Source organism: Theropithecus gelada, chromosome 17 (assembly GCF_003255815.1).
Source record: "Theropithecus gelada isolate Dixy chromosome 17, Tgel_1.0, whole genome shotgun sequence".
NCBI lineage: Eukaryota > Metazoa > Chordata > Mammalia > Primates > Cercopithecidae > Theropithecus > Theropithecus gelada.
In genome coordinates, this window is record NC_037685.1 from 41362176 (window position 1) to 41390052 (window position 27877).

The 27877-nt window shown below is 38.9% G+C and overlaps 1 protein-coding gene across 18 annotated transcripts in view; it reads right to left on the bottom strand.

The window, feature by feature from the left end:
- The window catches only part of FGF14 (fibroblast growth factor 14), a 683901-nt gene that overhangs the window by 591303 nt on the left and 64721 nt on the right, over positions 1-27877 (bottom strand). For 4 of the 18 annotated variants that reach the window (XM_025364161.1, XM_025364160.1, XM_025364152.1 and 1 more), the window contains exon 1: positions 156-341. The exons of 12 other annotated variants lie outside the window; for them this stretch is intronic. The gene's annotated coding sequence lies outside the window, so the exon portion shown is untranslated. Of the gene's footprint in view, positions 1-155; positions 342-7582; positions 7652-27877 lie in introns of those variants that run through there. 2 more of the 18 variants (XM_025364162.1, XM_025364154.1) reach the window with 1 other exon arrangement.

Consider the following 27877-nt stretch of genomic DNA (forward strand, 5'->3'; position numbering starts at 1 on the left):
TACTGTTTGTTTGTTTGTTTGTTTGTTTGGATCACCAACTATTTAATGTGAGAAATCCTAACAGGCAGAATTCCCGAATTTTAAAAATAGAAGTGACCTTGAGGAGCACAAGGAATGAATGGAACTAATAAATATTAAAGGAGAAGAGAACTTACTTTTTGAAATTAGAATGAAGTCTTTTTGCTTTATGTATGAGTTGAGCTTCCATATGCATCTTTGTTATATCTGTCTTCAGAGTTTGTGCCCACAAGGGACTGAAAAGTGTCTTTCTGGGCCAGGAGATAGAGGAAGGCAAGGAATAAAACCTTCTTTCCTTTCTCTCTCTCTCTCTCCGTTTCTCTGTGTGTGTGTGTGTGTGTGTGTGTACCTGCCAGAAAGCTCCCCTTTCCTTTGTCTCTAAGGTAGCCAGCCCCAAGGTCTAGGTAAAGGAAGTTTGACCACCACCAGGTCTGAAGTCCCTGGTCTCAGGAGTTAACTGATCATTTGGGGCCAGATTCCAGACCAGATTGTTGCCCCTTGGTGGCGGGAAGTCACTGCCAGGGTCTCATTTTCAGGAGCTAAGAACTGCATCCAGGGCGTGACCTAATTCAAGCCTGTGTCTTTCTACCACACCAGCATTGTCTCTGTTAATATGATCAGCTGTGTCCTATATGGCCCACTTGCATCAAAATTTACACACACATACACACACACACACACACAATTTAAAAAGGATTCAGTCAGCCATTAACTAGGCTAGACTGCTCCGTTGCACCCTCATTCAGTGTTCTTCCATTCATTACCGTTAGCGTGGTCCAAGGGAAGAGGTTATTTCTTAAGGGTGTGAAGAAAGATGCATTTGGACATGCATTCCTTAGGGAGAACAAAGATGTTCTTTTCTAAGAAGGTCATGAACAGATCACATTGCATTAGGAGTTTCTCTTGCCCTGGTTTCTGGGCCCTGGGGAGTTGAGCTTTATGACATACTAGGGGCAGTTATCTGATAAGTGCTGAAGAATACAGCTTTTCTATGTGAGCTCTTCAAAGTAAAACTAAGTTTTGTCAATGATTCTCCCCAAGAAATAATGGTGTCTTTAATTCTAGCTACAATGCCCCTGCTGGCAAGAGTCCATCCTTCCCCAGAACTGAATCGGGCCGATTTAAAAGTCACCTCATGCATTTGGGACAGGTTGGAAGTGTGGAAAAACACTCCATTACAATTCAGAAGTGCTGTCATACTACCAGAACCAAAAATAAAGCTGTAGAACAGGAGAGAGGAGGGGAAAGTAAGCAGAAGAGATTAAGGGTCAGGCAAAGCAAAGGGCTTAAAAAGACAGCGTGTAACACAGGATATTTAAAACGAACAAAGAACTGAGCTATTTTAAAGCACAACTACAAACACTTCTCAAATATCTGTGATCATAGATGAGAGCTGAACAAGCTATCCCCCATCCCTTTATGGTTCTCAGAAATACAGAAGGCATAACACAACATTTGCCATAAGAATAAATAGACAACTTACCAATGTGCTAAAAAGTCTCTTTCAAATATTGAGGTAAGCCAAAGGGAAACGACTATCTGAATGTTACTAGGGGCGCATATTTTCCAACATTTGTTCAATTTGGCACACACATTTTAATGTTTCATATTTGTGTGTTAATAAAATTTGAATTTAGGAACCAAGTGACCTGAGTTTTAGTTTAGCTGTGCTGCTAAGAACTGTTTGACGTTTGGTAGGTTACCTACTCCAAGTTTCAGTTCCCTATCTGCTAAAGTATTCCGTTCTCTTTCAGGTTGTCTACGATTTATGAAACCATCATTGTCCTCTCTTTTGTACTCTCCGACTTTCCATTGTATTACATAATGAACAAGTACAAGACCAAAACCAAAAACAAAGGCAAACTCTGACTGATCATTTAAATGAAAGCAGAAAAAAATCTTAAGTGGGAGGGAGCCTATATTAGCAATCTACTTCTGGACAATACCAATTTTCAAAAATACTATTTTCAAAGAAGTTTCATTTACAGAGTTGTCTTTCATTCTTACAACAAACTTTGGAAGTTAATATTTATTACTGTTTACCAAGGGGAAATTCAGATCCAAGATCACCAAAATAATGTCAATTAAAAGAATAAATAGGACTGATACATGGGCCAATGGTTTAAAATATCTGTATGTTTTATAAAAAATCAAATCCACTAGAAATTGTACTCCCCACAAATACTTATGAATGGCATTATACCACTGCACTATTAATCCCAGCGCTGTTAGGAATTCCAACTACCCCCTGGATGGCTTAAAAGGATAGAGACATCAGCCTGTAATCCCAGCACTTTGGGAGGCCAAGGCGGGTGGATCACAAAGTCAGGAGATCGAGACCATCCTGGCTAACACGGTGAAACCCCGTCTCTACTAAAAATACAAAAAACTAGCCAGGCGTGGTGGCGGCGCCTGTGGTCCCAGCTACTCGGGAGGCTGAGGCAGGAGAATGGCGGGAATCCGAGAGGCGGAGCTTGCAGTGAGCCGAGATCGCGCCACTGCACTCCAGCCTGGGCGACAGAGCGAGACTCCGTCTCAAAAAAAAAAAAAAAAAAAAAAAAGGTGGGGAGGATAAAGACATCAGTGCTAACCCTAGCAAAATATAAAAATGAGAACTTACAGAAGAAGGAAATTTATTTTCTTTCTTAGGGCATGGATTTGGAAGCTTCTGATAGCAGGAATTTCTTGCTGATTGTTTTCTGCTATCAACAACGTCCTCAGAAACATGAAGAATAAAGAAACATGTAGCTCTTTCATCCAAGCACTGCCTCTGCTCTCTGTCCACAGCCCCAGATATTCCTTTTAGTCCAGAGCTCCGTGGGGATATCACTCAGGGGCTGTGTGAAAAGTCAAGTGGGGTAGAGAGGAAGATGCAACCCTGACAAAAGTAAGGGAGTTCTCCTCCTCCTGCGGCAGACCAACCTGCTCCTTCCTGAGCCACGGCCATAGGAGCAGACATTTAGTTCAAGGACAGTAGAGCACCTTCCGAGCACTGATAGCCTTCCGGTTCTCCGGGGGAAAAGGCCAAGCAAAGCTCCCCGGCAAGGTTCACATTCGGCTATTCAGCCATCAACTCAACAGTGTCTTCAACCTCGCTGCGGGCAGGGCACTGCTCCTGGAAGGCACCATGCAATGTCAAACCCAATCCTGAGCCTGGAGGCACTCACACACAGGGAAAGCAGCCGTGGAAATAGCTAAATTACAATGATGTGCTTGGTTTCTTCATCAATTACAACAGAAGTGAGAACTCAGAAACTGAGTCTCACGAGGTAACATTTAAAGTCAGTCTTGAAAGATAAGCAGGAGTTGTTCATTGGAGAGGGGAAGGGTACTCTCGTCTCAGGTAAAGGCATAAGAGAATGCAGATCATCGCTGATGAAACAATCCCAATTTTACAGGAAATGGTGAGAAAGTGAGAGTGAAAATTGTAGTCAGTGCTCCAAACAAGATATTTTTTGGGCGTTCTCTCAGAAATACTACGTTTACCTTTTAAGGCGTTGGGCGGGGGAGGGGGGTAAGAGCTCAAAACAGTTCACGTTGTTGCTTTTAATAGATTTTTAAACTAGTAACATAATGACATCAAAATGTCTATTTTCAGCCCCAACCCCAGAAGAAATATATTTTTCTTTTCATTAAAGAAGGTTTTTACCAAAACTGTTCAGGTTCATTTCTGCAGAAAATCATTCATAGTCATCAATCCTCATGATTTCTTCAACAATCCAGATGGAAAGTAACAATATCACGTCACAAATTCCTCCACAAAGTAGTACCTAGACGTTCAAGACGGAGAAATTAAAATACCAATTCTTTTCTCTAAAACTACCAAATGTGTTTTCCATCACTCAGGCAGAAAATGCAGTCATCATGAAACAGCTCTGCCAGGCTGAGGCCGGAAGACACAGCCAGCACACAGACGACCCAAGTGTTTAGTCTGCTTAAGAAAATGCACCTCACTGCTCTAAGGGCCACGCAAGCCATCTTCATGAGGCATTACGTACAGAAAAAAAATGGCTAATTTTCTGAGAGGTCAGTTGAAACATAAGAGACACAAATTTCTTTCTGCTGCTTGTACAATCAAAATTTACTGAAGTCAGTTAGCAACAACGTCATTTGCCTGACCTGATAATCTTACAAATTGAAGTCATCAATAAAGTGTATTCACTTGTGTAGCATCATGTTTTATTCAGCTGGAATTGTCTCTCTCCACCGATGGCTCCAAACATATATTACATGCACAAATTAAGCAGTGCGCATTCTATATTGACTACTTACTAGTTCCTTCTGACTATGGCCTCAATTGTGCCATACATATTTTCTGAACTGAAGGGACCATTCCAAGTGGCTTTACGGTATAGGTTACTTCAACTAACCGAACATATTAATACTATATGGAATGTCTGCATTTTCTAGATACTGTACTAGATACAAGGATCCAAAGATTAATAAAAAAGCTTTCCTGCCCTCAGAGAGCTGAAACTCTAGTTTTATTATCACAGAAACTCACGAAACAATTATTCATAGTAAGCACTCAGAAAATATTTGGTGAATAAACAAGTAGATGTACATGCAAATAAACAAATGCCAATCACTCTTTCAAAGTTGTTTACAACAAGAGTTATTGTTTTTATTCTGAAAGTTAATTTCTGCTCTCAGAACAAAAAAAGTTGTCTTGTGCATTAACTCAGGAATTTCCTACCAAGCTCTGAAAGCAAGTACTTGATCACACCTGCCAGAAGGGTTTGGTATTTCTCGACATGGGAGTAAATATAATGTTTTATTGATCTCACTTCTATTAGCTTTAGCTAAAAACTTACATATAAAAATACATAATAAATGTACAAAATTATACATATAATTATATTAATATATTATGTAACATATACATTATAAATAACATATTAATGTATAATAAAAGATTTACATAATAAATGTTACACACACATACAAACATATGTATACATATATGCATATATACATAGGATATACAAACATGTATGTACAAACATATATATATGTTTGTATGTGGTAATGTGGTAAGATATATGTATATTGTTTGAATATTATATCTCACACACACACCTTCCCTAATAAATAGGTCAAAGAAATGAGTAGCAAGGAAAAAAATTATAAAACCTGGCATTCCTCCTTTCTGTAAAAGGGATCTTTTTGAAAAGAAACACATATTGCTCTAAGAGTCGGTCACACTTTCATAGACAGAAGATATTGCTTCCAAGGTGCCTCCCAGCCTGCACCCCTTCAGGGGACAGGAGAACAGTCCCCTGAAGCCCTACCTCAAGTTCAAAAACTAGCACCTCTCTCAACCCTCCCCTATAGGCAATGCCTGTAACATTTCACTGCATTTTTTGCAGGCCTCTTTTACTTGACTAAGTTCCCTGAGAGCCAGTACTATGAACCATTTGTGTTTAAATGCCTTGTATTTGGCACAGTTTGGGTCATAACCCAATACTGCAAAAACGGGAACTCAACGGCATGGCTTAGTTCATTAAAGTAATTTTAAAATGCATTTGCCTTTTAGTTGTCTCTCAATCCTTCTTGAAATAGTTGAGGTTCCCCTAGCATTTCACAAAACAAGAGTTGGAATTTTCTGTCCCAAATATTATTGCATTTAAAATATATCAGCTTGGGTCCTGTGTGCCTTAGGGAGAACCCCAAGCTTGAAATAAACTAGGTAAGACCTCAAATACAGCAAGGCAATGAGCCTAACACAGATTTATTGAAGCTTTAATTCCCTCTTCTTACCTTTCTAGCAAATTACTCCTTTTTACAACGTCCCAAGATATTTAAAAAAAAAAAAACTTGTCGTATATTACATTACACTCTTTCATGAATATACCAGCACTGCAAAAGAGCAGAAACTAGGACATGACTAGTTGTGTGCATAATGAGCCCTGTGCAATCCCACAGCTACACTGGACAGAGAAGAAGAAAGCATTCGGCCAGTGCTGTCTCATTAGGGGAAAATATGTCCTGCCAGGAGGCAAGGGTCTAAACTAGGAGCCCCCTTGGAGTCCCATATTAAACCCAGAAGACTGCAAAATAACAGAAATTAACAGAAGGATAAGCTTTGTGCCTGGAGAAAAATTTAACTTTCTCAAATCCTAAAATCCTGACCTTTCTGCCACAGTACTCAACCAAGTTTTCAAGGCACACTATCATGTTACATACGACCAGTTGTGGGACATGTCAAAAGCAATGTTACCAACAGTAGTCTCTCAACACGCATATCAAGGGTTGAACATTCAACAAAAATGTGGTAAGCTGATGGAGTGACAGATATGTTAATTAGCTCAACTGAATCTTTCTACAGTGTATACATAGAGCAAAATATCACACTGTGCCCCATACATATATGCAATTATTATCGATTAAAAATAAATGAGTAAGTTTTTAAACGGGAGAATATCTTGCACATAGAAATCCCACACATCGTGCGAGTTGACTATGAAACTAAACATGTTAAAGCCTTGAGAACCACTTAGGACAACTTAAAACACATTTACAAATTGCCTGGAATCGCTCTCTTGAACTATCTCTGTATGTGTATGTGTATATATATATATGCATATAAAATATTACAAATATTGACATGTAGTTTTTCAGCCATGGTATTATTGTAGGCTTTAACCTTTTTGTTCAGATGTCCTGAAACAGACCTCCTTAAAAATCAGAATTTTTGAAAATAGTAACTACTTTTTTGCACGGTTAATCAGACAACCTCTGGAACATCTGAGAAATTACAGTAAAAATAATGTAATCCATTCTCAGAGTAATCATCATGCTTATTGATATTAAACACTGGCATCTTTCAGGATGATTGAGATGTGGAACGGTAGCTCTGACATGTAGTAAATTCGCCTCATGATACTCATGATACTTCTTTTGCTTGTACAGTTTTTTAGGCAATTTTCCATTTTTAGGCCATTTTCCATTAATTAATTCATTTCACTTCATCCTTTACCTTCTCAGACATGTGATACAGACAGGCACCTTACTGATGTCAGTATGCCTGCCTCTAGCACGGACCCACTTAGCCTACCCTAGCTGCTTGCTACATTTAATCTACAAGAGGCCATTAATTTATGCAACATAGTCACTAGCTTTGTGATAAAATAAGAATTAAAAGGTTCTGAGTAAGATTCTTAAGACCTTTTCTAGAAGTAAAGAATTTGAACAATACATAAACATTTGCAAGATAAATTCAGTAATTTATATTCTTTCGTTACTCCTTTATTCCCACCTGCGTTCTGTATAATGGTAATAATTATTAGGAAAAACAGATCCCCAAAAACAAGAGGAATTAAATATATATATGGATATTATGAACCAATTGATATGTTCCTTCCTCATTTACACACATTGAAGAAGGAGTTAAGAATGTTTCATCCTTTCTCCTGGTTTTCTGCTCCTGTCTCTGTTATAAATTATATCACTTAAATATAAATGAATGTATTTTTTCTCTATAGCTTTGAGACATTCTGGTTTTTAAACCTTTGTGTTTTTTTCTAAACACGTCCCAAAATATAGGACCAAATTTTTAACATACTTGAGAGGCTTGAGTAAGCTGAGAACCAAGGAGACCAGCAGATCCCTCAGTCCTGGACAGGATCTGCCCCTCCCTTTACTGCTGGGGAAGGAACATCCCACCCCTTCTGGCTTCTACCAAATGTGACAACTTGCCTGCTTGGCCTTCTGTTAAGAGACGGATTTCCTGTCCCCCTCCCACACACTGGGCAGCAGCCAGACTGCAAAAGTCCAGTTTGACCACGTGGAAACCTTTGCTTGGTTCCTGCCAGCGCCTTTCAGTAAGTTGCCCTATTTAGAGTCCAACTCAGATAAATCCACCCCTTCCACAATCTGGCCTACTACAACAATTTCAAGACCACAGACATCAGCCACATCAAAGTCTGACACTACCTTGTGCCTGGGCCCTCACCCAAGGTCCTTGAAACTCAACATTGGCCCCAGTCATGCTTGATTTTTAATTTTTGGTTGCTTGTACCAGGGTTTATTCATTATGTTACCATCATATCTGAAAAAACTGATAATAGTATCTGGCATTTTCAGTAAATGGAGGGAGTTGGAGGCCCCAGTCACCTGGGTCTTTCCCAAGTATCTTGAAGGCTGAGAGGATCAATACCTTAGCACTCCTGCAGACATTTAGGGCGAAGCAGTGGGAAGATCTAAACCCCTGGAAAGAGCCAGAATTCAGTTTGAACTCTACCCACATAGGGAGCACCCTGGGTGCCATGGGAGTTGCTGGCTGCAGGGGGTCCCAACCCTCAGCCTTAGAGCATCCACCCAACACAAACTGGGCACTCAGATGTATTTGTGTCCTAGGTTGCTGTAACAAGGCACCATCATCTGAATGGCTTAAACAATAGACATGTATTGTCTTACAGCTCTGGAGGCTGGAAGTCTGAGATCAAGGTGTTGGCAGGGTGGACTACTGAGAACTTGGGGGTAGACTCTGGTCCACATCTTTTCCTAGCTGCTAGTGATTTTTCTGCCTGTCTTCAGCTTTCCTTGGTTTGTAGAATTATCACCCTGATCTGTACCTTCTTCGACTGGCATTCTCCCTGAGTCCCTATCTGTGTATAAATTTCCCCTTTGTGTAAGGACACAGTCATATTCAATGAAGGGTCTGCCCTACTCTAGTATGACCTCATCATGACTAATTACATCTGCAACAACAGAATTTCCAAGTAAGGTCATATTCTGAGGTTCTGAGGATTAGGACTTCAGCACATAAATTTGAGGGGGCACGTTTCAACCCGTAACTTCAGGAATAACATTGATGGCTACCTGTAGATCATCTGAGACTGGGTTTGGCACACAGTAGGTTGGTACTCAATACACAAGTGAGTTAAATAAATGAATGCATGAGTGAATCATCCTTTCTGAGTGCCAGTGAAGAAGTCTCTGACTTGGGGTGGCATGATTTTCATGACCACCGTTGAGCATTGAAGACTATTGAGGAGAGAAGCCGTTGCTGGGAGCTTTCTGAGGCTGCTTGCTGAAAGACGAAGGCACTCCTCGCTGTCTGATCACAGCAGAAGGCTCTGAATTTGAAGTCGGGGTGCTATAAATAGCAGTTAGTCTTATCCTTCAAAATGTCATGTGTACTTTTAAAAAAGATTTTAGTGTCATATGAGAGTCCCTGAGTAATTCAATTTATAGGAAAGGGAGACCAGAAAGAACTAACCATATTATAATTAATTACATATGCAAATGATGGACTGAATTTAGATGCATGAATCCATGTCTAATCATAGTTGGCAAAGGTTGGCAATTGCATACTTGGACTGGGGAACGCACCCCCTGCTCTGCTTAGGTACATGCCATCAACAACCTCTGAAAATTTCCCAGAAAACCTGGAAATTTGGTCCTGTAAGGGCCAAGCCTCCTGCCTTCCCCCATCCGTCTCTGGGGCTTGTCCTCACCAGCACACAGCAGTGCAGAAACCACACAGCATGGCTGCCCTATGGTGAGGCATGGCCAGTGGGAGGGAGGCCATCAATTGCATGCATCATGCAGCCAGGGGATACAATAATAACTTTGCTGTCACTGCTAGGGGCCAAACCAGCTGTGATGCCTTACAATTGCTACTTAAATGTAAGCAGTGTCAGGAAAGTCTGAATGTAAAGAAGTTGCTCAGTACTTCAGCCAAATGACAGGTCGCTTGTGTTCTTCCATTAACTCCAAAACAACTAACTCTATCGGCTTATGCTGATAGCCACTGTGCATTTTTGGAGCACCTGGCACTAGCTAAAGATAGTGACTGATATGTAGATGATGAAATATGTAATAGAGATGATATAGACATAGATGTGCCAAAGGCTATATATACATGTATGTATGTGTATATTCATATATATGCACATGCATACTGACGAAAGCCACTTTGTTGATCTCCCCAAATAACCATGGAACTACAGATTCCAAATTTATGGAGCATATTGTTGGTGTTGTTTCTGAAAATACCTACCATAGCATTTCTGTGGAAAGATACACACCTCTATAGTTTCCATTTTCAAAACGCATGCATGTGCCTCTGTGTGCGTGTGTGTGCCCCCAAAGCAGCAGCTGTAGGGGACTGCACAGGATAAGAGTTCGGGAGATAATCAGGAGTCCTAGATTTGAGTCCCAGTCCTGCCACTGATCAAAACTGGAAAGAATGAGTTCTATGACCCAAAGCATGAGCGTGAAATTAAAGAGATTATGTGAAAGAACCTTGTAAACTCAAACAAACAAACAAACAAACAAACAAAATGACCCTCATGAGACTTCACAAGCCAGCAAAGGTAAAAATCAATGGTAAAAGTTTCAGGCAACCTTGTGTTCACCCAGGTGGAGACGAGCTTGATGCCTCCTGACCCCGTAAACACTTCTGGGCACCTCCCAGGCATGCATTCAGTTGGTGCTGCACTGGAGTTGCCATATGATTGCATCCTGAGTCTCTGCTGTGGGACTGGAGTTATCCTAGGGAAAATGATGACTAGACCAAGTTCCTCTTCAGTGTTCTTTTTCATTCCCATTTCCTCCTGTTTTGGAGACTTATTTTGTCATACAGTCTTAAAGGAAAGGGATCTGGTTTGCTGGTTCACAATTAGAGGTTGGAGGCAAGGTAGTTCCTCCCCTAGGAGTTTGTGCTCTTTGAAAGTCAATCTGGGAGGACCTCCCTAGAGGCACATGGAGATACAGCTGAGCAGCATCTATCTACTCACCTACATATTCCCTTGAATGGGGCTAAAGATGATGCATGTTATGTCAAAAGCTGAAAAATAGCAACATAAGATAGGAGAATGGATAGTGAATGATCATTGTGAACTCTTTAAGGAGAAATACCTCATTTCCTGTTTCCTTTGTCCCTCCCATTCACCTTTCACACTAAATTCTTAGCCAACTCTACATAAAATAGACTCCCAACAGGAACAGTATGGCTACACTCAAAATGGCCTCTCTCTAATATGGGCTCAATTTATAACCTAAATTGGTACAGTTAATACGTAGCTGGTACAGTTAATACGTAGAGAAGTTTTGGCCATTCAAAAATACTGAAATGTCTGATTCCTGCCTGACATGCTGTAGAAGTAAGGGCACCAATTTGTAAGTCAGGAGGCCAGACTACAGTGTCTCCTTGACTGCCAGACTTCTATATATCCTTGGACAGACCCCTTCATTGCTATAAAGCACATTTTTTATCAATGAAATGACTGAATTGAAAGCTATAGCTCTAAAAAGCTTTCAGTTAAGTGCTGGAAATTCAAGTGATATGGACTGTTTTAATTTCCATGGTAGTCAATAAATAATATGGTATGGCATTTTGATTAACTTGAAATTACCATGTAACTCCATATATGGAGTTACTATATAATTTGCAATTCTCAAAGAATCATAATGCAAAAAACAAGTATTTAACAATGCAACACATAGAATATAATTTTTAAATGCATTTGAAACATAATGCTTCCCAGGGTCATTATAAACACAAATTTTCATTTATTCATATATTTTAAAGTGCTAATTATTGGAAATTTTTGATAAATTCTTGTTAGTAGACTTTTCCATACTCTATTTTTTAAAGCATGTTTGTGTGCATGTGAGATTATTACAAGCGAAGGTAACTGAATAGGGACCTACTGCTAAAATCTGCTTACATTTCACTAGTTTTGATTGGGTCTTAATGTGTTTTCTAAATTTGGGTAGGGCATACCAAACACAACAAAACTAGATTCCACATCTGGTTCATAATCAGGAGCATTAAGTACATGATGACTCTATCAATTCTCAGTAGTTTGTGATTCCATAACTAATAAAGAATCATGGTTTATCCTGACTAATTGGTTCAGATTAACTTAGCACCCTCTGCCAATGTCCCATTTTAACTGTCTTCAAACCCAAAGGTAAAAAGTGACATTTAAATGTTTTTCAACTCTGTACCGGGAGCAGACCAAATTTCCTAAGTCAAATTCAAGCCAGAGTGGTTTGACCCAGACAGGATTAGATTGAGCCTAGGAAGGGTGAGATTGGAGAGAGGCACCCAAACAATCGAACACAAGGAGGGTGGTTCACAAGCCCTTTTCCTTCCAGCAGTCACTGTAATGAAAAACTAATGGGCTGGAGATTTGTCTTCTAGGAAGAGCTTCAGCATTGCTTTACTAAACACACCTACATATTGCTTTCTAAATGTCATGCTAAGATGTGCAGAGTATTGCCATGAGCAGTTAACTCAGTGGCTTCATGCTTGCCATGAAGCATCTTTAAACGAGACATCCTTTACTACCAAGACTGAGGCTTCACCATGGTATCAGAGGAAGTCAATAAAATGTACCTTGGCATAGAGTGCAGGAACATATTTATTATTGGTGGGAAACACCTATTAGGCCTGTCTGTCACAACACCAATGTATAATTTATCCCTGAGGCTTTTGGTGATTCCTTAACTGCCATGATTTTAATGGCTGGTGGTGAGTCATGGGCATTTATGAAGATAGAGCACTTCAGTGACTATTGATTGGACTCCTAAGAGGCACATAATCCCTAAAAAATTATCCAAAACTTTGTCTTAAATTTGAAGTCTTCTCATACTTATCAATAAAGTTGTGGTTCAATAGCTCTTTCTCTGTCTTCCGTGTGATTTCCTTTTGGTACAATTATCCTCATTGACTTGGCAAAAACAGTGTAAAACACAGGGTCGCATAGAACTTTTAGGATTTCAGAGGATGAATACATTTGTAGCTTCCTACTCAAATGTGTCTAAATTATTCCTAAAACATGCATTATAACATGTGTTCTAATTCCACATCCCTATTATAGAAACAAATACGCACCCATTCGTGTTCTGTCCCATCTCTACCTCTTTCAGTCTATCACCAAACTTAACATTTAAAAAAAAAAAGTTTCCATGTGATATTGAAAACAAAACAAATCATAAGCTAAAGAAATCTCCTACTTTAACCTCTTTGATCCTTGCTTTTCTCACAAATTGATCCTTACGCTAGCATTTCTTAACCTGGGAAACAGCGTAAAGGAGAAACGGAAGCCCTGTGGTTTCTGCTCATAACGTAAATTTGGTTAGTATTGACTCCAATGGTTTTTGTTTCCCTTTTTGCTCAAGTGTAAGGTTCAAAAAGTTGCTGCAATGTCAATTTATAAATTATTGTTAATACAGTGTCAGCATTTGACACATCGCAGTATATGAGAAACACTGAGAAAAACTGTTCCATGTCAGTTTGAGACCTTTTCAGCTGCATTAGTCACAGATTTCTCTAAGAATACCTGGAATTCTGAGGCCTCAGATTAAATCAGGATTATATGTAGTTATAAAGGATTTATAAGATCATATTTTCTGTAGTTCATTAACTTACTTCTTTTTATTTTGTTTCCTGTCTTTGTTATTGATGAAGTATGCTAATTGAATTTCATTAACATCTGTTTTATAATTTTCATGTAAGTTGTCTAACCAATAAATACATAAAAGACTGGTTTCACCATTTGAAAGGCATTGTTATGACATTGGTAAAGATCAAAAGCTTATCTCAGAGCCAAACTGAAATCATATCATGTGTGTAGTAATCAAGATTAAATTTACCAAGAGTCCTGTCTTTTTAAAAACTTGATTGGCTCCTCTGTGAACACAGCAGTAAGGTTTTACCAGACTTCCCTCTATATTTTTTAACCTTTGAGCCTTGAAAAGATAAATGACCTACAATAATCAATATGCTATCAATCATTAAGAACAAATTGGAATTAAGTTAACCTCCTAGTAGCAATGAAATGTCATGCTCATGGGAGATTTGAATTCAGGTTCTGAGATTAATTTGCTGCTCTCCCACTTGTAATGTACAACTAAAGGAAACAAATTTAGTTCAGGTCACTGATTATATTATTAAGCCTTCAAACTGCTGCTTAACAGAATGTTATATATCAGAGGACTCTGTAAAGGATCCCAGCGTGTGGGGGGTGTGTGTGTGTGTATTGCTGTACATGTGCTGCTGTATGTGAGCACAGGCACACATCTGGAGGCATTACCAAATATATCCTTGTCTGATTGTATGGGGAAAAGAAAGCTATGATAATATTTTTACACTCAAGGACAATAATCACAGCTATAGAATTCAGTGTGCCTAATCCCATATCCTAACTCTAAGATAAAAGTGGAGAGAAGCAGCTATGGGCTATGGAGGGAGAGAACCCTCTCTCTAGTGCCCTCCACACAACACTAATAGGAGCCTCACACGTGTTGTGATGAAGAGCTGGGTCACTAGGGTTAGACTGACTGGGTTCAAATTCTGTTTCTATCATTTACTCAGTGTGTCCATTGAGTCATTTATCTAATCTCACCATGCCTCAGCTTCTTCATCTGTAAAATGGGGCATTTCTTTTTACTCATTCAACAAATAGGTCTTCAATGTCTAATACATCCTGGGCCCTATGTATCCTGAGATGCAATAGTGAACAATCCCGTAGATTTCTTCCCACCCCTTGTGGAGTTTTCATGCTAGTGGTCCTTGTGAGGGTTAGATTAGATCATGCATGCAAAGCTTTGACACAGTGGCTAGAACAGAGCAGGCCCTCAAAAAAATGTCAATTCCTGGAAGGATAATTATCACCGGTGTCAGGTGACATGATCGCCAATCCCCACAACAATAGGGTAACTGTTATTAACTTTGTTTTACATATTAGGAAACTAAGGCTAATAAGGTGAGGTGTCTGGCCCATTTGCAGTTTGTTTTTCTCTATTAAAGACAGATTTTGCATTTTTATATGAGAAGATCTGTGTGTTCAAAACATGTTACAAATGTGAATACATTTAAATAATAACTCCTTAAAACTCACCCTCTTTTCACTGTGCCATATTACCTGCTACCCATTAATTGATATTTGTTGGTTTTTTTCTTTGATAATTTTGGAAATGTTGAAAGTGAATTTTTAAAAACTTTACTGTGATTCTCAATTCAATATTATAAGCACACACATACACATGCACATACAGCACCATCAAAAGATTTTTTTAAAAAAAGAGGAAAAGATCCTTGCAATCATAGCACATCAAAGAGAAAATGCTCAACAGAAATGGAAGGAGCCTGAAAATAGGAGATGGGACCAGACTTCTACAAACAGGTGTCAAATATCAGCCTACAGAAACAAAGAATAGAGGATTGCAAAGGAAAGATGAAAAAATTATCTTGGGTTTTTAATCAAATCTGGAATTATTTTTTTCAAAGAATTTTAAAAAGAAATAGAGATCATCCAATTAGATCAAGGTTATCAACAGAAGAAAAAAATTTAGAAAAGATTATGAAATTAATTTTCTCTCTTTTTATTAAGAAGAAACAATACCAACAGTCCTTACAATATTGCTTTGGGCCATTCAAAGACTGTAATTCCTTTTGATTATCATTTTCTGTCTGATCTTGAGTCTTATCACACGCTCTTGTGCACACCACTCAGCCATCGTGGCTGCGATGGTATTATTTGAATGTGCAAAGAGGCATACTAACAGGCTGTTTCCTCTGCCTGGAATTGTGTCATCTGACGTGTATCATGGGTAAGGCCCTTCCTTCCTTCAAGAGGCCTGCACGGTCCTTACAATTTAAAATTTAAATTTGCAACCTCACCCACACTTCAGTAATCCCGATCCCAGTTACCTAAGGTTTATTTTGCTTCTAACACTACCATCCTCTGTCACACTATGTGCTCTACTTATCTGCCATGTTTTTCTCTTATTTTGTCTGTTTCCTCCTGCCTAGTCCAAAATGAATATAAGCTCAATGAAGGCACAGATTTTTGTGCCTTCATTTGTGTTTGTTTTAATTCTTCTGTTCACTGGTGTACTCTGGTGAATATAAACTGTGACTAGTGTGAACAAACAAAAAGTGTTTGTTCAATAAATCCTAAATGCCTATAATTTTTTTCATACTTGCTCCAATGGACATAGGTGATGCTTAAAAGCAAAACCAAACAAAATAGCCTAGCACTTCTGATTGGGCATCTTTAAGAGTAAAGGAAAACTAATCATCTCTGTTACCTGTAGAACTGAAATGTGAGATGAATTCAGATCACTATGAGTCTTGTTCAATTCAAATTTTAAAGCATAACCTCAATAACTAAATGAAATTTGTAAAGAATAAGCCCAAAAATCCAGAAATAATAATCGAAGCATCAAATGCAAGCATCAAATGTAAATGCAATACATTTCTTGACTGAAAACATGTCAGCCAAAACATTGTATTGAAATATGCCATTAAATATGCTAAAGTGGCAAACTGCACAATGCAAATAAAACTATCAGTATAATTAGTCTGAACTTATACAGAATTATTATATAGCCTAAGTTCAATTTAAATAAATCAAAACCAAAAGAAGAATACCGACCTCCTGCTTATTTCCTTGGTCTTGTAAACTCTTTTCTTGGGACACATTAATGATTGGTAAATAAATAATGAATGGTATAAATATTTAGCACTACTTCCTCATCGCTGAAGGAAGAAAAAAGTACTTATCTATTTATAAGTTGGCTATGAAATGGGGTTTGGGGGATAGAAGAAACATGCACACAAGAAAATAGCTCAAAATGGAAGGAAGGAAGGAAGGAAGGAAGGAAGGAAGGAAGGAAGGAAGGAAGGAAGGAAGGAAAATAGGAAGGGAGGAAGGAAAAAAGGAAGGAAGGAAGGACATGTATATGAGCAAATCAACGTATATGAGCAAATCAATGTTTCAGATACAGGAAATTGTGACTAAAAAAGAGAGATTATGAAAACTAAAATACATAAACTAGTAGAATTTGATTTTGAAACAGTCAAGATAACCCCAATTATTCCCCCACAGAAACTGAACCTGAAGGGAGGGTTCTATTCAGCTCATGTGCTAAACCATAATAATAGTTCAACCTAGCATAGGATAAACACAGAAAAAACCCAAAAGCCCAAATTGAAACAAGTTAAATAAACAGAATTTCCCAGTAACTATGATCACATTTCAAGATATCTTCATCAAAATGAAGTTCAAAAGTGCCAAGTAATGGTCTGCTAGCCTACCTGGGGGGGATTTCTGATCCTCCAAATTGCATAAACTATTTAAGTCCCCATTTCTTTACTTTCAGTAACATTAATGTTAATATAAAATTATAAACACAGCTTCTCACATTTGGCTGGTTTGCAACACATCTGTTAGGATCCAAGGTGACTTGGCAGGGAGCAGGGGGTCAAGTCAGCACACAACAACATAAAACCACTTAAAAGTCAGCACAAATTATTATGGTTATCTCACATAAGCTCTTACACTAATATACAATGCAAAGGCAAGTATCCATTGAATTACTAAGAGATGCCTCCAACTCCAAACAATTATCTTAATTCAAATAAATAGATTTGGCCAAATCACTTATATAAATCTCTTTTATCTAACAGAGGGCAACTGTACTACCATCGTGAAAACACAGGCGATCAGCTGGGCATGCCTATAATTCCAGCACCTTGGGACACTAAGGCAGGAAGATCACTCAAAGCCAGGAATTCGAGCCCAGACTGGGTAACATAGTGAGACCCTGCCTCTACAAAAACAAACTTTAAAAATTAGTTAGGCATGACAGTGCACCCCCGTGGCCCTAGCTACTTGGGAGGCTGAGGCAAGAGGATCACTTGAGCCTGGGAGGTCGAGACTGCAATGAGCCATGGTGGTACCACCACACCCCAATCTGACAGAGTGAGACCATGTCTCCAAAACCAAAACAAACAAACAAAAAGGATATCAAGAATGGACTAGTTTTTTAAAAAAATGGTTTATAAGCAAAAGGCAGGATAAAGGAACGTGGAAGGAGCAACAACAACAAAAAAAATTAGAATAAATGCTGGAATGTGAATTAGGGGTCACAGGAGTCTCCTCTTCACTGCTATGAAAAAAATGAAAGTGGCCTAAAACTCATGAGTCTCCCTATTATCTCAAACCAGAGCACAAATGGTCTTCTCCATTCTCCCTTCTGGAACAAAAGGCAGTGAAGTCTCACTGTTTCATTTTATACTTGAATTTTAACATAAACAAACATCTGCAACTTATTCAAGTTAACCATCTTGAAGGTTGAAGTTCTTCATAAGTACATTTATTATTTATCTACTTATTTATCAAAAATTTTGAACATGAACTATGTATAAACCTTGTGCGAAGCACTAACTGGGCAGAAATCAAATTCTTTGCAAGTAGCTATAAAATTCTGTGGTCTGGCTAAAATGGGTGAAATTTGTCTTCTAGATAGACTATTTTATCTCCCATATTTCTAGAAAAACTGACATCTAAACATGTCTCTACCTCCTCTATTTTCCCACATAAATCACAGGTTTCCATTCTCCTTGTAGTTATTTGCTAGAATATTAGTCTGCCCCTCTAGACTGTGAACTCCTCAAAGCAAGAATTCTATCCATTCATGGAGCTCCCACCTACTCCCACACGTAAAGCTCTAGAGCACTGCCTGGTACATTGTGGATGCTTAGAATAGCTGTATCGTGTGATACACGAAGGAGGAGCAATAATGTAGACTGGTAAAGGGGAAAAAATCCCTACTTTCATAGCTGAGCATCCTCACAAATAAAGAAAATGAGTTCCTTAAATATCTTGTATAAATTAAGATGGAGCCCTAACACTGCTCATATTCCAGGAGTTATAAGAGAATTCCAGATATTCTGGTGTTCCAGTGAAACTGATGTCATTATTTGAAGGAATAGGAAAATCCTGAAGCCCTACATGCTCTTGGCAAATCCCCCATTCTCCTCTCCCCTTATCACACCAAGCCTCACCACCATAATGTCCCTGGGCCTCCTACAGCCTAAATTCATTTTCCATTTTTAAGAAGCCCAGGAGTTCCAGTTCATTCCTGACCTCTCAGACTGCCACCCCATATGGTTCTATACATCCTCCTCTCTGGCCCTATCAGCCATGACCCAACTGCTGAAGTTCCTTCACTTTCAACTTTCAGTTGAGTAAATAGAGGGTGGCATTAATACCCATGAGCTTACATCAAAGTTCATGGCTATTAGTACAAAAGCTCATGGTTATTACTACAACCCCCTATTTGATCAACTTATCTGACTCTACCCTTCAGCTTCTTGCTCCAAGGCTGAGACCTGGCTCTCGTCTGAAGATGTGGCTTCTTCTTCGCCCTGTGAGTGAAGGCTGCTTTTTTTCCACATGACCCCAACAGTAGTGTCAAAAGCCTCCTTGTTCTTCTTTGCCAGATCTCTCTCCATTCCCCCTCCCGAAAGACCTACAGCACTTCTGCACTGCCTGTGAGCAGGACTCAATGTGAGCAGACCTTTGTCACTTCCTTAAAACCCATCAACCATTTGCTCTGTATTGCAACCACCCGCTGACCATTCCCTTCCCTGTTGGAGTTCTTCAACTTTTAGTTCATCATCAATCTACCCAAGAATATTCAAAATAATCCTTAGTGATTTCCCTTTTCAGTTCATGGTGGCCTTTCAGTTCCTTGGATCTTTCTTCCAACCTTGTGCTATGCTCAACTTCAGCTGCTCAGACCTGTGGTTGTATCCAAGAAGACTGAATCTCCCGAATAACCTCATTATCAAGCACCCCTGCTCCGACCAGCACCTCCTGTTTTCCACCTTACTCCTTTACTCTTAACCCTACCATGCTGTACAATCCATTCATCTCTTCACCCTTTCCATGCCCTTACTCGCCCCCACCTTATGTCCTCATTTCCCAGCTTATATTTTGTAATTATTAGCTCTTTATTATGCTGTTCTGGCAAAACCCTGACCACATTTAAACCTAACTTTTCACCAACTAATCCGTGAATCCTGAAACTGACTTGAGCATCATGCTCACTTCCCCAGAGTTAAACCTGCAATCACACCAGTTATTCTCACTCTGATCACACAACCACTAACCCCAATTGGACCCTTAACGGTAACAGGCAGGGAAGCAGCAGAGATGTGTTTCAGCCACTCCAACCCTCTTCTAAAGGACAATTCAGTATTGTTCTCCACTCCGAATTTCAGCAGAGCCTCCCCGTCTGCACTCTCAGCTCAAGATCTGATTTTGCCTTTACAATAAGAAAATAGAAGTAAACAGAAGAGAATGCCCTCAACTCCCACAAGTTCATCTCTTCACCTACCAGCATCTGTGCTCCTATCCTCTGCCTTCCTTCCTATTATCGTAAACCAGTTTTCTCTGTTCTCATCTAAGATCAAGTCCTACACTTTTGTACCAGGTCCCATCACATCTCACCTACTCAAGAACATTGCTATAGCAATTCTCAACCCTCTCTCCTGCATCATCGATTTTCTTTTACCAATTAATCATATTATAATATCTCGAGTCTTACAAAATTTAAAAAATCCCACACTCTCTTGACACAAGATTAATTTTGGGACACCTAACTCCAAAACGCTGCCTGTATTCTTGCGCCTTCCAGTTCTTCCTCCAGTTTCTCTTTAGCTATATACAATAAAGTTTCAATCAGGTCTCACTCCCATTTCAATTATACCTCTGTTCATGCCTTTGCTGCAAGGTGACTTTCTTGGCAAGGCCTTCCTGACCACCCTACTCAAAACTGCAAGCTCCACACACTTGATCATCACTCCCTCATCCCTTCATGGTTTCACTGCCCTCTAAAGCTTCCATTACCATGTGACATTCCACGCATGTATTTATTTCTTCACTCTCTGTCTCCCCCCTACAAGTAGGAGAGCGCCAAGAAATCAGGATTCTTTGTCTACTTTATTTTCTGATATTTTTCTGGCATCTAAATAGCAATATGCCAATAAGTATGTGGTAAATAAATTAATGAATGGATGTGAGAGAATTATAGCATAGTGTTTAATTAACACCAGGGCTTTGGAATCAGATCGTCCTCCATTTGAACAGCAGCTTTGGTGCTTGGACATGTCATTGAACCTCCCTGCAATTCAGTTTCCTCCACTGTAAAATGTGGATAATAAAGTATGTCATAGAATTATTAAAGTAAATAAAATGTTATACATAAAGCAGTCAGCAAATTCCTTGGGACACAGAAAACAACCAACAAATGAATGACCACTTTTACATTGTCCCAGTTCAAAAGGTACAAAGCCGTTTTAATGACTAAATTCTGAACTGCTCCATTTTCTCATATTTTAATATCCCAAGGCCCCTAAAGACATAGTTTCAGCTTATGCAATTTAATATGGATATTGGTATAATCCCAATAGCTTGGGCCCATACTGGAAATGCTGTTCTACTCCATCACATGTGTGCATCATCAGCTTGCATGTATTGGTTAAATGTTTGCCTTCATTATTGTACCTTCACACTGTGCTAGACCCTGAGAACAGCAGTTCACAATGCTCCTAACGTGCGGGTGCACATACCACCCAGCAAAGCACAGAAAACCACTACAATCATGTGAAGAGACCTAAAGTAAAATGTCAACATCTGATTAAAATTACTTCACTCTTCCTTTGAGCACTGCATCTCCAAGGGGCTTGATTTACAGCATTATTTCTTGTGTCATCTTTAAGAACAAGGTGAAGTAAAATAACTAAAACACAGTATAATGAACACAAGCTATGTGGAACACACAATGAAGGATTTTCAGGGTTCAAAGGCATTTTTCATACATAATTGGTGAGCAGACAAGATAATCATAGAAGTTTAGAATTGGTAGTACAGCATCCTCATGTTATAAATGAGGAAAGTGAGGAGATCCACTGAGTTTCTGTGAAGAGAATGCGCATTAAGAAAATGCTTCCCCATGGAAAGGAAAAACTTCCACAGAGTAAATTCCCCATAGCAGAGACAGACAGGCAGCTTAATGGAATAGAAAGGGCACAGAAATAGCAATCACCACAGCACCCAACACAATAAATATTTGTGCAAGAACTGAATTAAGGGTATGATGACCTGAATTCTGGTTGCAGCTCTGCCCAAATTCTCCTTGAATAAGTAACTTTACTTCTTGGTCTCCTTTTTCTCCTCTTTGCACTAAATGGCAGAGTCAGTAGGGTTCCAGCAACTTAAGGGCATGTTAGGTGGCTGATTGTAATTTGTAGAGAGAGGAAAAGAAGAGAAACTTTTTAAAGTTTTTTTTAAGACTCCCGGAGCTGTGCTAGGACAGTGGATCCTAAAGATCACATTCTATTTCAATAAATAGAAAAATTGAAACATTTGAAAAAAGAGTAAGTAGGAATAAAGAGTTGACAGTCCATTTCCCCAAAGAAAATGCATAAATGATGCAGAAGTAAAACACTCATTATTCTGAGATGCCATTGTATGTTAATATTTTACAAATATATCTTAAATCTAAAATTGCATTTTTAATTATCAGAGATTTTATTAACTCTGTGTGTATGAAACATTAATGAGAATCCAAAAATGTAGGAGTGAGGATCCCTTCTGCCATGTTTGTAAAACTAAGGGAAAATTCCATCTTCCCAGAATTTAAGGCTGCAATCCATGATTTCTCCAGAAAGAGCTTTACCAACTTTTTTTTTATAAATTCAACTTCTGTGCATCATGTCCTCAAATACATCATCCACAGATGATGACTAACTCACAGCAGACCTGTCTCCTCTCAAGTGCTGGTTGAAATGTTACCATCCTTCTTGACAGGTCTAAGTATGTCAGTTATTAATAATAATTTTTACTTATAAGTTTCTTAACACTTACAAAAGAAGACCCCCCAAAAGCTTTGCAAGTTAGACAGCTCTATTTTGCATACGTATTTTAAGCATCAGTGAAAAGACATGATAAGTGATATTTCTCAAGAAATAGCTCTGTTATAAACAAATCCAAACTAAGATCAGAAGTCCCAATTTTTATTCCTTGACCTGACTGTCCCATAATGCTTCTAGCTAACTAATGAGAAATAACTTAAAAGAGATCACAACGTAGAAGTCTTACAAAGATATTTCTATATGCGGTATTTCTAGAAACATTACAGATTCTGTGTGTTAAGCTATATGTAAAATTTGGAAACTAGATTATCATACTGCACTAAGTAAATCTTGGGATATCCAACATGCCACCCACGGGCCATATGAAACTTCCAAAACTGAAAAGCCTCTTGATTATATATATGTAATTCATGCCAAAAAGTAAAACTCCCCTTCTACCTTAACCCAACGTGGCTCTCACATATGCAAAATGTTCATTGTTTGAAAACACATCAAATGTCCATGATTTATAACTAGAAAATCAGTGTGTGTCTGTGAGAATATGAGTCATAGATTTGCAAGCAAGGTAGGAAGGTCTTTATTCCAAATAAAAGAAAGCTGGCCCATAAAACAGTCTAGCTCAGGGTCAACTTGTTATTTGAAGATCAAACAAGATTTAAAGCTTATGTCATTGGTTCTAAACTGAGTCGCCTGCTATACTGTTTCCTATGGTCTCACTGAAGAGTCAAAACCATGGATGCTACATAAGAAGAGGCCCCTGGGCTTTTGGCACAGTAAGAACTCATAGGCAATGTCAGAGATATTCAGCATGATTCTTGTTTATGATTTCTTGTGTTCTGATGATGGGACATGTAAACAGTTGTCAACCAGTTACCAAAAATACTGAACTCATTCAGAAAGGACATAAAGTGTCTAGGAGTGAATAAACAATGCTCACTCCAAATCTGCTACTGCCATTCAAGGCCAACATTTGGTCCACGACAAAAAAAAAAAAAAAAGGTATTTGGTCATTTGTTATGGTAATCTCCAGCATGTAAAGGGCTCTTCCCATTAGAGAAATCACCCAACAGCCACCGCAGGATGTTTCTTATTTTGATGACTGAAGGGTACATGCTGGGTCTGGAGGAGGGAGCCATTGATTTATTTTCACCACTTTTCCCTGGCTGACAGCAATCTAAAAGAGAAGGAACAAGCCAGATCACTCATCTGCCTGCTTGGCATGCCTGGTAGGCATGGGAGCCCATATAGAGGCCATCTGTTCAGGTCCCAGTCTCTCCAAACATGCACAGAAAGATGACGTCAAAAGGGGTGTGCTTCAGCCCCGCTAATGAGCCACCCGAAGTAAACCGGAAGACTCAGCCTGAGCAGCCCACCCATTCATCTTCTCTGTTAGCAGCCAAGTCCAATCAAGTCATGGATTGGGGCAGGCACAATTATTTTTAAGTTTATTTCCCTAGGCAAATGTTAAGTTGATTTGAACATCTGTGGTTTAGTCCTATCTGACAGACATAGAGGTGGGTAGATCCCATGAGTCAAGAAAAATGCAAGTTGCTTACAACCTACTAGACGAAACCCACCTCAGAAGACATGATGTTTAGCATTAGCCTGATGGTATGGTAGTGCACCTTCAAATTCAGCTTTCAAATGCCCCTAAATTACTGCAGCCAGAAAAACTCTCTGCAGCAAGGCATGCAGATGATGACCACTCTTCAGAAACAGCAGTGTCATGTAGTTCTACTTAGTGAAATAAAACAAACGAGACATTCTCTTTTGCCTCAAGATGATCCTCCCATTGCACCAAGATTTATGATCTATTACAAAGAAATGCCAATCACTACAGATTAGTTCAGATAAAAAAATGTATTCGTATAAGACTTCTGTGATCAGAATTCTAACTTCATGTTATATGCACAGTATTTATGAAGTCAAATAGAAATAATTTGGCTTTCTAAGATGTTTTGAATTTTTGCTTTTTGTACCCTAAAACGTGTCTTGCATTTTTAGTTATCCTTGAGATGATCATGTGAAGGATGTCCTAGATTTTTCAAAATAACCCATTACGATAACAAGAGAACTTCTGGGATCTAGGACCATTTCAGCAGTTATGTTGGTAGAGGCACCCCTCCATCCTCAAGAAAGGATCTGTTTTCAATCCACAGTAAGACCCCAAGTGACCAAGCAGACCCTCACTGACTAGAAGCCACATCTTAGAGTTATCGTCACATCTTCTGCTTTTTTCCTGTCTATACCCTCTTCCATCAAAACCTACTTTCCTATAACTGCATATCCATATTCCTTCAGGGCCCTCCCCATGTCTCTGTACAATGAAGGCAGCTCATGGTGACTTGTTAATACATCACATCTCAGTTTATTTCTCTTCATTCCAAGTTAGACTCCCTGTTTTTCTTGGCCCAATCTCTGAAGCTACCGAAAAGAGAAACAACATTTTCACCAATACACAAACATGCCACACTAGCCTTCATTTCACGATTCTTTGATCATTTCAACACTATTATTTTGTTTGGTCCTTCCTGATGAAACCCCTGTTAGATTTTGAACCTCATGGATTTTCTAAATTATTTCTAATTGCTATCTATGCATCTATATCTACGCACTGGCCTATTTCATAAGTAAACATAAGTGTTCTCAATAAGAGCAGGCTTCTGTTAAGATTAAGTAATTTTAGCAGATACAACCCAAACCCCATTCCACCAAGAAATAAAATATAGTGAAAACACTTCATAGAAAAGAAGAAGGAAAAACCCAAGTACCTATGAAAGAAGGAGACCAAGAAGATGCACTCCATTTTACCCTGAAGAACCAAACAAAAGCCTAGGAGTTGGAAGTACCAGATACAATGCAAGGGAGGAGTACAGGCATGACTCAGTTTATTGTGTCTCTCTTTAATGCGCTTCACAGATGCTGTGCTTTGTTACAAATTGAAGGTTTGTGGACTCTGTGTTGCATCAGTCTATCAGTGCCATTTTTCCAAGACACTCTGTGTCTCTGTGTCACATTCTGATAATTCTTGCAATATTTCAAACTTTTCATTATTGTTATATCTGTTATAGTAATTTGTAGTCAGTGACCTTTAATGTTACTATTGTAATTGTTTTGGGGTGCCCCAAACTGTGCCCATTTAAGATCGTGAACTTGATTGATAAATGTGATAGGTTCTGACTGCTCCAGCAATTGGCTGTTCCCCCATCTCTTTCCCTCTCCTTAGCCCTCTCTATTCCCTGAAACACAAGAATATTGAGATGAGGCCAATTAAGAACCCTACAAGGCCTCTAAGTGTTCAAGCAAAAAGAAGAGTTGCATGTCTCTCACTTTAAATAAAAAGCTAGAAATGATTAAGCTTAGTGAGGATGGTAGGTTGAAAGCCAAGATGGCTAAAGCTAGGCCTCTTGCACCAGTTTGCCAAGTGTAAATGCAAAGGAAAAGTTCTTAATGGAAATTAAAAGTGCTACTCCAGCGAACACATGAATGATAAGAAAGTGAAACTGCCTTATTGCTGGTATGGAGAAGTTTTAGTGGTCTGGATAGAGATCAAACCAGCCACAACATTCCCTTAAGCCAAAGCCTAATCCAGGGCAAGGTCCTAACTCTCTTCAGTTCTATTAAGTCTGACAGAGGTGAAGAAGCCACAGAACTAAAAATGGAAACTAAAAGAGGTTGGTTCATAAGGTTTAGGGGAAAAAAGCCATCTCTCTAGCATCCAAGTGCAAGGTGAAACAGCAAGTGCTGATGTAGAAGCTGCAGTAAGTTATCTAGGAGATCTAGTGATGAAGGTGGCTACACTAAACAACAGATTTTTAATGTATGTGAAACTGCCATCTATTGGAAGGAGATGCCATCTAGGACTTTCATAGTGAGAGAAGATAAGTCAATGCCTGGCTTCAAAGCTTCAAACTCAGCCAAGAGAGGCTGACTCTGTTGTTAGGCACTAATGCAGCTGGTGATATGAAGTTGAAGCCAATACTAATTTATCATTCTGAAAATCCTAAAGCCCTCAAGAATTATGTACCTGTGCTCTACAAAGAGAACAATAAAGCCTAAATGACAGCAAAGTTGTTTATAGCATGGTTTACTGAATATTTTAAACTCCCTGTTAAGACCTACTGTTCAGAACAAAAACTTCCTTTCAAAATATTACTGCTCATTGACAACGCACCTAGTCACGCAAAAGCCTGGTGGAAATTGTACAGGAGATTAATGCTGTTTACATGCCTGTTAACACAACATGTATTCTGCAGCCCATAGGTCAGGGAATCATTTCAAATTTGAAGTCTTATCCTTTAAGACCTACATTTTGTAAGGTTATTGCCACCATAGATAGTAATTCCTCTGATGGGCCTGTTCAAAATATATTAAAAACCTCTGGAAAGGATCCATCGTTCCAGATATCATTAAGAATATGCCTGATTCATGGGAGGAAGTCAACATGTCCACATTAACTGCAGTTTGGAAGAAGTTGATTCCAGTCCTCATGGATGACTTTGAGGGGTTCAGAACTTCAGTGGAGGAAGTAACTACTGATGGGGTGGAAATAGCAAGAAACTTAGAATTAGAAGTGGAGCCTGAAAATGTGACTGAATTGTTACAATCTCATGATAAAACTTGAACAAATGAGGAGGCATTTCTTATGGATGAGCAAATACAGTGTTTTCTTGAGATGGAATCTACTCCTGATGGAAGATGCTGTTAGCATTGTTGAAACAACAATACAGGATATTGAATATCCCATAAACTTAGTTGAGAAAGCAGAAGAAGGGTTTGAGAGAATTGAGTCAAATTCTGAAAGTTCTATGGGGGGTAAAATACTATCAAACAGCATCATGTGCTACAGAGGAATTTCTAGTGAAAGGAAGAGTTAATTGATGCAGCAAACTTTATTGTTGTCTTATTTTAAGAAATTGCCACAGCCACCCCAACCTTGGACAACGACCACCCTGACCAGTCAGCAGCCATCAACATAAAGGCAAGACCCTCCACCAGCAAAAAGATGGCTCACGGAAGGTTCAGACGATGTTAGCAATTTCTTTTTAACTAATAAAGTATTTTTAAATTAATATGTATACATTGCTTTTTTAGACAAAATGCTTTTGCACATTTAATTGAATACAGTATAGTGTATACATAACTCTTATGTGCGCTAGAAAACCAAAAAAA